The 10,882-nt window shown below is 51.4% G+C and overlaps 1 long non-coding RNA gene across 5 annotated transcripts in view; it reads left to right on the top strand.

Annotated features, from left to right (window-relative positions):
• The first annotated feature begins 6 nt into the window (after positions 1-6).
• Positions 7-10,882, top strand: part of LOC105853450 — a 136,841-nt gene continuing 125,965 nt past the window's right edge. For 4 of the 5 annotated variants that reach the window (XR_001145302.1, XR_001145303.1, XR_001145307.1 and 1 more), the window contains exon 1: positions 7-114. This is a non-coding gene — a long non-coding RNA (uncharacterized LOC105853450). Of the gene's footprint in view, positions 115-9,827; positions 9,956-10,882 lie in introns of those variants that run through there. The other variant, XR_001145305.1, reaches the window with a different exon arrangement.

The raw sequence follows: 10,882 nt of genomic DNA, 5'->3' as shown, positions 1-10,882 counted from the left end.
CGAGGGGCCGCGAGCCGGAGGGCCCGCCACCGCGGCACCCCGGCGTGGACTTCTACGCGGAAAGGATGTGGGCAGCGCGGGGGACCTGCGGCGACGCGGCTGGAGCACCTCCCAGTAAGTTAGAATTCTGCCTTGTGCATTGCTGGAAACTCGCGAGTCGCGGCCTTTCGGGTCGGGATGCCCAGTGGGTACCGGGCCGAGGAGAGGGGCTTTCGGGTGCGCGCGCGTGTCTTGCGTGTGAGCCGCGCACTTTCTCATCACCGAGGCCGGCCCGAGTTTGGAGAGAGGGGGAGGGGAGAGGCAGACATCAAACGGACTCAGAAGTCATTCTGGATTTGTGCACTTGGTCAGAAGTGTATTTCCTGACCTCTAAAAATAGACCCCTCCAGTCAGTACCGATCTGGGGGTCACAGATAGGGTGTGAAAACTTGAAGCCTGCATATGATGCTCCCTCCATCCTTCGAGCAGGTCTGTAGCCCCCTCTCCCCCAAGGTGATTTCCAAAAGCTCAGCAACTCTGTTTTTTTGTTTTCAACTTTCTTTGCTTTTGCATCGCAAGGACCGGTTTGCCAGGTGTCCACCCTCGCCCCCCTCTTTCTGGACGGCTTGTTGATTTGATTAATTCAGTCCTCCCAGGCCGATGTGCTCTTACTTATTTAGACCCGTGTTTGTGGTCTGGGCGTGGACGTTCAGGAAGGGCAACATGAGGCTGCCTGGTGTTGTGGATACACCATGGATTTTCCTGATAGTGTGCACGCATGGAATATTCTGCTCATTCCAGCCCTTGGCTTTGGACCTTTCTAGAAGATGAAAGAAGAGAGAATCACTTGTGTGGGTTCTCAGGGAGAAAAGGGCGAGGTTTTGGTGTTTTTTTGGTCGTAGGTTTTTTTGCAAAACAGGCCTGCAGCCCCCTGACTCCAGACCCCCGCCCCCCAACAAAGTGCAAGGGCCTGGCCTGGAGTAGTGAAGCCTGGAGACAGTGTGTGTGTGTGTGCCGTGGGTGGGCGGTAGCCCAGAGAACTAGGGATGTAGCAGGCCTATTTTGCAGAGGGTGGTAACAAGTTGAGACATGTTCACTAGGCAGTCCCGTGGTCATAGAGAACCTTTCTGAAGCCCAGAGCAGCAGAGAAGGGGGCTGCAGGGATCCTCTGAATCACGAGTGGAAGTTCCTGAAAGATTTACCAGGAGATTTACCGATTTACTAGACCTTCTTGGAAGCAGCAAAAAGCAGCCAGAGGCTCCATCACTGGGCCAGGCAGTGGCCCAGGCTCCATGGTGTGAGAAGGGTGGCCTCTAGGTGAGTGCCTCGTGGTCCGGGGCATTGGAACAAGGGCCCGGGTGGAATTCCAGGCAGGGCCCCGGTGGTGGGCAGGCTGGCACGGTGCTGGCCCTGTGGACTCGCTGGGGGGTCTGTTAGGGGGTCGCTTTGCCTGTTTTGTCTGGAGAGCGTGACTTTCTGGCATTGCTGCTTTACCTACCTCCAGTGCAGAGCGTGGCACAGACCCGGGTCTGTGGAAGAGCAGAAGGAATCAGTTTCTTTTTCTGGCTGATTTTTCTTTTCCTCTCTCTCCCCTGCCTCCTCCCACACGTTGTCCGGTTTGGATTTGCTCTCTCTGTCCAAGGCTGCAGCTTTTCCGGGCTGGCAAGAGAGATTTTTTTTTTCCATTCTGAAATATCTGACTCCCTCCCGTCCACCTCCTGTCCCCAGCATGTACACACTGGCTGTGTGATCGCTGGTTAAACAAGCCAGGGCTCTCACTGTCGTGTGTCCAGGCCTCCCTCTGGCCTGGGCTTTTTGCTCCCCTCATGGCAGCATTCAGGGAGGCCGGCTGGGTTGGTTTACCATGCCTGGGGCTTTCTGCCTGCCTGGAATGGATACTCTCCTTGGGGGCTGCTGGACTCCGAGGCACCCGCCCTTTCTTCCTCTTTGAGTGTCCCCAGATTTGGTCAGACCAAGGGCTGATGGCCCCTTGGCTGGGGAAGCCGGGCACCTTGGCCAGATGGTAGTTGCTGGTTGTGTCCCTTGGGGAGGTAGCCCAGAGAGAGCTAGCTAATGGCTGTGCTTCCTGCAGGCAGTCGAGCGTTAGATGCTAGATGCTAGATGCCCTCCTGGAGGCTTGGACTTTTATTCTGCATTATCTTTCATTGTTGACGGTGGCTATGGCTGCCCTTTGGTTTTTCTCTCTGGATGCTGGTTTGTGTACCCCTTGAAAGACCACGACCCCCACTTTCCATACCCAGTGTCTGCCATGGGTGGGGTATCCCAATATGGGAATAAGCAGCAATCAGGAATAATTTTGGCTTGTGAAGTGCCCCTGACAGTTAGGTGGTTACTCCCCAGCTTCTCTGGAGCGTCTCAGGAATTCTAGGTCCCGCAGGAGAAAAGCTACTAAAATGGGCACCTTCTTTGTCTCTTCCATTTGTTCTGGCCCCAAGTAATCTAAGGAACCAATAGCAATAACGGCATGTAAGCATCATAAAGTTAGAGTAATATCTATAATAATATTGAAATCATGCATCATGCCAAACGTATTTTTCATATTTTATGCTCCCTATGAACCCATGAGGCAGTTTTAATAAAATAATAAAATGTCTAGCAGCAGTGGGCCAGCCTCCCTTCTGTTTTAGATACATCATCACGTTTAATATCCCAGAAATCCTATAGGAGAGGATTGTTATTGTTATTTTGCAGATGAGGAACGGGAAGCTCAGAGAGGTTATATATATCACCCAGGTCACACAGCTGGGAGGCAAAGGAGCCACAGGGATTTGGACGGGCTGGCTGATGTCCTGAAGTCAGGCGGCCATGAAATTAAGAACAAGCAAAGGGTGCTTCTTGCCCCAGAGCAGGGGCATTGAATGTGTTCCCACTTCCCACCCTATGGGGCACAGATAGCAACAACCAAGCATAGGTGCTGCTGTGGCTCTGGTTGCCCGTATGTTCTGCCTCGTGGTGCAGGCTGCTAACCGTGGGTCCGGAAATCCTTGGCAGGAGCTGTGGTGCCTGGAAAGCCCTGGACTGGGGGTCTGGGAAGAGGCCTTTGGGGTCAGCCAGGACCATGGATAGATCAGGAGCTTATCTTGTTGCAGAATCTAAGGCCACTGGCAAAAGTCTCCATCCAGCCTTTTAGCTCTGTGACCAGCATTTAATTGCTATCAATCTTCACAGCCAACAGGAGAGAGAGCTCTGCAAATGGTCACATCCTGCCCCGCCCCCAGCCACTCTGAGTACCTGCCTGCATCCTGGGTGTGTCCAGGTCCTGCAGAGACCCTAAGAGTACAGAGATTATGGTAGCCCCTCTCTCACCCTCTTCACTAAAACCAAGATTTCCATGCAGAGAATAGCCTCATTGCATTCATTTTTTGGATTGCAAAATACAGAATTGATTTTCTTTTCTTTTCTCTTCCTCTTAGGTTTTTCGGGGACAAATAAGGGGTGTTATTTTGCCAGTGACTGATGGGCAATTACTTGGTCACTTGCTTCTTATCCCTCATTGACAGTGAACCAGATGATATTGGTGGGAGGTAGTCATCTTCCCCCAGCAGCTGCTTGACACAACCCTGGGACTTTGCCGAGTGTGGGGACTGGCAAGACTGCGTTTGTTTGCAAGGAAACTTGTCGAGCTGTCTGCAGTCACGGTCTTAGATGTGAAACAGGTGAGAAGTGCAGGCTTGGCCCAGGGGAAAGGCGCTGAGGAACGAGAAGGAAAGCAGAGGCAGCTGAAGGCATCTGGAGACTTGTCAGAGGCAGTCCAGAGCTGGGCTACTCAGGCCATTGACCGCCCTTCTCCAAGCCTATTTCCTCATCTATCACACTGGGCTGATCAAGCCCCAGCTTCCTAGATAGCTGTGAGCAGGAAGTAGGGGATGAACAGCAGGAAGTTAGCAGAGTTTCAGCACCCAGGGAGCACTCAATAAAGGTGAGCTAATAGTACTCTTACATGATTGGCTTTTATTACTTCCTGTGGCTTCTTGGAGCAGTGGTTTCTGAATATGTTTTGTTGTGTAAAGGTAACATCTGGTTTCATAGATCATAGATAGCTTTGCCTCCACCTTGCAAATACCTGAAAGAAACCCAGGCTAACCTAAGCAAGAAAGAAGTGAGGACAGAGTCAGGCGAGCGAGCTGCAGAAGCGAGTTTTGAGTCTGGGGGAATCCAGGAATGAGAGTATACCCCTTCTGGATCAGGTGGCCTGGGCAAGCAAGGGGCATAAGCTCTCTGCACCTTTGCTCAGTTGTATATAGGGACAGTAGTTTCTTTCTCCCAGAGTTGGGGCATCTAGCACCGAGGAAGTAAGTTCTTGGCGACTCCAGAACAATTGTCATGGTTTATTTTCCTCCAGGACTCCCCTTCCTGGTAAATTAGTCCCATCATTTTCTATTCTATTCAAGATTGCTTGCTTGATTCATTTATTTACTGAGGCATGACAGTGCTAGTTACTGTTCCAGCTGCTGGAGTTTCAGCAGGGAGAAACACAGAAACAGGGAGCCTCCTGCAGCTCCATTCTCCATTGGGGCCACACCGTGGGGACAGGATGGTTCCCAGATGGAGTTGGGGGATGGGTAGAAGTGGCAAGCAGTAACCACCCCAAATGCAAAGCAGTGTGGCCCCAGCACACTGTTCAGACATGTGAGGTGCTGAGCACAGAGCCTGGCATGCAGTAGTTGCTATATTTATTTCACTGTTATTTCCTTTCAGTGGCTGCTTCCTAACACGGCATTCCTCCCTTCCCATTCCCCTTCCTGAGTTTTATTTTTCTCCAGATTATAGACTGAGTATTTGTGTCTCTAAAATGCATTGGTTAAAATTCCGAAGCCCCAGGTCATGGTATTTGGATGTGGAGCCTTTGGGAGCTAATTAGGTTAGATGAGGTCATGAGGGTGGGGCTCTCATGATGGGATTAGTGTCCTTATGAAATGCCAGAGAGATTTTGTGGGGCCAGAAGTCCACTGCTAGTAAGCCAAGAAAAGAGCTCTCGGAAGAACCTCAGTTGGCCTGAACCTTGATCCCGGCCATTCCAGTTTCCAGAACTATAAGAAATAAGTTTCTATTGTTTCAGCTGCCCAGTCTATAGTACTTTGTTAGGGCAGTGCGAGTAAACTAAGGCAGGGTTTGTCATTACCTGACATACCTGTCTCCCTGCACTAAATTGTAAACACTGTTAAGACTGAGGGCCTACAGCCATCGATTCAACAAATATTTATTGTGTGCCTACTCTGTGCCAACGCTGCTCTGGTAGTGGTAGGCTTGCAGAAAGGAACCTCAAAACGGATTCTCTGGTGCTTGTGTGATAGCTGGGCAAATGGGTAAGGAATAGTAGACATAATAAATAAGGACAATACTGCGCTATCAGTGGGCAGAGCATTCTAGGGGACCTGGCAGAGCAGGGGTGCAGGTGGCTTGCAGTGTTTAAGAAGCTGACATTGAAGCAGCCTTGAGCGAGGTGAAGCAGTTCTAGAGAATGGTGTTTCAGGCCCTGGGGAACGTAGGAAAGGCTGAGGGCAGTAGTGTCCAGGAAGATGGTGCAAGGCCAGAAGAGTGAGGTAGAGTGGCCAGAGCAAGGGCACAGAGGTAGGAGAGGAAGGTGGAGCTCTGACCTGGAGACTCCTATAAAGATTTAGTGTTAAAGGACAACCCAACGTGAATTGGATTGCCTGCCTGTGGGTCCTGACCCATGTGCTTAAGATTCGGCTGCACTGCAGACCCACACCAAAAGATCAACATGGGTGGATTTACAAGTGAAAAAAAAAAAAGGAAAGGAACAGCCCAGGGAAAGAGAGAGAGTGATACAAGTTAAGTAATGCGTCCTACCAGTTCTACTGACCTGGAACCCCAACAGCATGCTGAAAGCTGATCAAGAGGCAAGCGACCAGCCGCCAGTCACGAGGCCGAGCGAGAGAGAGCTTCAGCCCAGCATGTCCAGCTTTATATCCAAAACCCCAAAAGGCTGCTTACTCCGCCCTCGGGTCCTAGAAGTCCTCCCTTTGGTATTAACTGGGATTCGTAGTTTCAGAGGCTGGCATGGGAGTGAAGTCCACAAACCTGTATCTGTAGAGTTGGTTTAGGACACACTTTCCCCCGACATTAGGACTTTCCTGGAGACTTTGTCTTAAACTCAGTCAAACTATTGCAGGGTTTCTAACAGAAAACCTATTGGATGTGATTTTAGCTTTTGAAATGATGGGGCCTGAGTCCTGCTGTCACCAGCCTGACATGGCTGAGATGAGGCTGGTTTGCATGGAGGCATGGGATTGAGAAGATTTAGCTCAGAGAAATGAATGTAAAATATCTTGAGTGAATTCTTTGATGATTTATTATTATTATTATTTTAAAAAGATATTGTTTAATTTTGCATAGAAGAACTGGGGTAGAGGCCAGAGGGGTGGGGTAGGGAGGAGGGGCTGGTGAGAGACAGAGACAGAGTGGGGAGCAGCGGGGAGACAGGAGAGGTCTGCTGTGCCATGTGGGTCAGCTCCCTGGCTGGGGATTGAACTCAGGCTGCAGTGGCTGGGGAGAGCTTCATAGTGCAGAGACTTACCCCTTGAACCACCAGGAAAGTCCCTCCTTTTTTTTTTTAACATGGCTGCGGGGCAGCCTACAAGCACCGTGGCCCTTTCTGTTGCCTTGGGCAGCGCTACTTAGAGGGGGGTCTGGAGCCTTCAGTGCATCCTGTGGGTGAGCTGTGAGTCTGGGCTCCTGCAGTTAGTAGGACTTCATGCCCGGTCTCCAGAAACTCCCAGGGTGAGAGAGAGGCACACTGCTGATAATAACTGCAGCAGGGAGGGGGAACAGGTGGAAATGTACAGGTGTTGGAGACACCTGCCCATGGGGCCTGGCCTGGCTCAGTCAGGGCTGGCACAGTGGGGGGCAGAGAGGTGAGGGTGCTGGGCCTGGGCCCCTGGGGAGGAGGAGGGAGGAGGAGGTGCTGGGGCTGAGTGGCAGCCTGGATGGAGGTGCTGGTCACGTGGCTGGAGGGGCAGGACCCGCTAGGGCCCAAATGACCAGGCAGAAGCCATTTGAATGGACCTGGCATCCTCTGGGCACTTTGCAAGGATTGTAACCAAGGAGAAACTTCCCAGGTTTATTTACACTTAGAAAGATGACAGGCACAGAGGGTGATTTGAGGGGGAGGTGTCTGCTTCGGGGAGTCCAGGGCCTTGATGGACAGAATTGCTACTGGACAATGTAAATGAAGTTTATCTTTACAAACCTGGGAGGAAAGCCTATAAAAGATACATGTAATTCCAGGAATTAAGTACGATCACTGTCGTGTCTTTATTGTTATTAAAAATCAGAACAACTCGAACAACTCCCATTGTGGTGTGTATCTCGACACACTACTTGCTGGCTTCGTCAGCGTTCCTGAATGTTATCACCTACACTTTGTTCGCGTCATTTTTTTATTGTGTAGATAACATTTCTGCCCAGTGAATGCTTCATGGTTTACTTAATCATCATGTATCTTGAGTTGGGTGCCTCACTTTGTTATAGCCTATCTGTGTCACATTTTCTATTTTGTAGATTTTTTTATTGATCTGTAGCCCTAGGATTATCGCATCATACCATTTCAGCACTTTAAAGGCTGTAAGTATATATTGTGGCTTATGAGGTTTTCACTGAAGTCAAATTTGCTGTTTTCTGGGGAGATGGGTGATGCATCTTGCTGTCTTGATGCACTGATCTGTCAGAAACATGTGGAGAGTGGATGTTATGTTCCTCACACATGCTTATACACACCATGTGTACCTGGGTTTGTTTTCTTTTTTTTTTTTTTTTTTAAAGGTTTGTTTATTTATGCATCCAAGAACTGAGGTACAGGCCTGAGATATGGGGTGGTGGGTGTGGGGTTAGGGTGAGAGGATTCACCAGGGGCAGAGTGGGGAGCAGAACAGACAAATCAACTAAAATACATTGCTGAGGGGAGCAGCCAGGAGACAGGCGAGGTCTGCTGCACCGTGTGGGTCACTCCGTGGCGGGGACTGAACTTATGCTACAGTGGCTGCAGACAGCTTCATAGTGCTGAGACTCTGGATTTGTTTTTTGTTCTATTCACATAGCAGCGATTTGGGGAACACCCCTTGTGTTCCAAGACACGGAGTGCACAGAGCCAGCCAGAGGGGCTTGGAGTGGGGTTCCCGGCTTGTGAGCTGCTGGGAATGGGGGCGATTAGGTTGACCTTTTTTTCTGGGAAGGTGGAAGTTTGGGTAGTTGATGTCACTGCTGCCTTGCAGCCTTCAGAAAAGGGACCTGGCCCCGATCCAGCGGTGAAGAGGGACAGAGGAACATGGGTTTGATGTTTGCTTTGGAGATACCAAGAACTTCTGCTTGGAGGGCAAAGTTCTGGCTGGGGGTTGGGGGGGAACCTGGGACCTCCCAACCATGCTGAGGCTCTTGCACTTTATCCTGGGGGATATAGGAGGCTTTGGAAGGCTTAAATGGGGGCAGGGACGGGATTGCAGAGGCATTTCAGAAACCTCTGTCCACACGTGGCACAGCCAGCACACTGGAGTCTCGGGAAAACATTCTAGTCCGTGTAACGAGAATGCGTCGTTACCCTCTTGTTGAACGCTTGGCTTTTCCCATTTTTTGAAAGGAAATCAGAAAAAGGTTCTCGGAGCAGTTAGTCCCTTGGAATTTATGGGAGTAGCTATAAGGGACAGCGGCCCCTTCGGCATGTGCCGAGTCTCCCTTCATTAATGATTCATCAGGCACAGCCAGTGTGGCCTTGGGGTAAGTGCAGCCTGTCCACCCACCTTGAGGTTTCAAGAAGTGATTGCACCTATCCTCAGGATGCATGGCTTTTTGCAAAATTGACAAGTGCAATTGGCCTGTGGAAACCCAATGAGGCACCTGGCCTGGCTACACTCAGGAGTCAGCCAGGGGGGGCCGTGTTCCTCCCTCCAGAGGGTTTCCCCTCCCCACTGCTCGCCCCCCCCCCCATGTGTCCCAGTCCTTACAGCAGCCATTTCCCTTTCAGAACCCCTGGAGCAGATGGGCTCCTCTCTGCTCCCCCTCTCCCACCATGCTTCCAGGCTGGCCACAGCAGTTATTTCTGCCCTCTCATTTCCTGGGACATTCTGTACATACGTTCTCAATTACGGAGCATTCCCTGCATACTTGTTCCTTGAAAAAGGAAAAGCAAAGGCTTTTGAAAAAAAAAACAAAAAAACAAAAAAATAAAACGGAAGGTACCAAAGGCCCGGGGAGAGCACTCTTCCAGTCCTTGTGACGTGTGGATGTGTCTTACACCGACGAGGCCAGGAAGGCTGGCGTGTCCCACAGCCGAGGCATCTGGCTTTGGCTGCTGCACTGTTGGTCCAGCAGACCTGACGCCCTGGCACTACGCCACAGCCCTTCCCGAGAGCACCCACCTCCCGTCGGTCCGCTGGTCTTCACCACCTGGCTGCCCCCACCTCCCCGCCCCACTGCCCCCCACTCCCAACAGAATGCTGAAGTAGATCCTGCAACTCAGCGACTTCAAGGCTTCCCAGGATTGGCTCCAGTACCTGCTGGGTGATATGGCCCCACAGCGGGGACACGCCCTCATCTGCACTGCTGGTGGAGTGTTTTCCCCGGTGGGCACCTGTGGTTGAATCAGAAGCAAGCCGTGCCTGGTTAGAAGTCGCTGGGGCTTGCATAATGTAGACGGCATGGAGAGAAGTGATTCTCCTAAAGGCTTGGTGTCTGCAGATTCATTTCTTACATTACCAGGGAAGTGTGTCTGTGGGGCGGGTTTTCAGCCCCTTGCCCCACTTCCTCTTCAAACTGATTCTTGCTTATGCTTTATGACTCAGCCGAGGGGTCACCTTCTCCAGAAAGGAAGCACTCCACCCACCCTCCAAACTGAGAGCGACCAGCCTCTCCAAGCACCTGCCTCTGAGTTTTCGCAGATTCCAACCTCATACTATGTAGCAGCCCAGCCTTGCAGGGCTTGAAGACGTAGCTGCTTAAGAGGGTGAGTGTGTTTATCACTGCGCTGGCTGTCCCCTAAAGAACACATGGGTGGGGCCACCCTGGTGGTACAGGCGTTCAAGACAGCCACTGCAGCACAAATTCGAACCCCAGCGGGACAGGAGCTGACCCCCAAGGCGTAGCACACCTCTCCTGTCTCCCCGCTGCTCCCCTCAACAGCATGTTTCAGTAGATCTACCTGTACTGCTCCCACTCTGTCTCTGGTGAATGCTCTCACCTCCCCCCACACCTCTGGCCTCTACTCCAACTCTTGTGTCCATAAATAAATCTTTTTAAACAAATACATGGGTGGGAAGTGTGTGTACAGCCAGTCCCCAGTCCAGCGGGACGCTGCTCTTAGATCCAGCTACTCCCTTCCTTCACGGCCAGAGGAGCTATGTCTTCACCAAAGCTTCCATCTTCTAAAGAGAAGGGAAATATATTGACAATATGTTTTAGAACACATTAAAAACAAAATGTAAAGTCTCCCGACTTTTCAAATGTGTCAATTCAGATGTATACAGGTCAAACCCCAGATGTGTGGGCCAGACTGGCAGTTCGCAACCCAGCTGTGGCTGTCTCTTTTCCGTCACCAGCGGCAGACATGACATGCTGTTCTGTGCCCTCAGTGCCTGGCAGGGGGCTGCCAGCTATGTGGGTGCAGCCCGCCACCTCCACACAGCGTGCTGGCATCGCCTCCTCTCGGATCCTCGCCTGCACTGTCCCTCTGCATTGCTTCAGCCCCTGACGTGCTTCGCCATGAGTGTATGCCTGCAAAAGTAATTATTTCCTAGAGTGGAGACCGCCGTTTTCCCTTTCCCTCTCCGCCCCTCAATGGCTTTAATTTAGAGGAAGCCAGTCCCTTTGATTCCAGCGGGGCTCCGAGGTGCTGGTCTGCTGCTGCGAAGCCTTGCTGGTTTCTGGCAGGCCC

The sequence above is a fragment of the Condylura cristata genome, unplaced genomic scaffold (assembly GCF_000260355.1).
Source record: "Condylura cristata isolate star-nosed mole 26May11 unplaced genomic scaffold, ConCri1.0 scaffold00009, whole genome shotgun sequence".
NCBI lineage: Eukaryota > Metazoa > Chordata > Mammalia > Eulipotyphla > Talpidae > Condylura > Condylura cristata.
This window is presented reverse-complemented; position numbering and strand designations above follow the sequence as displayed.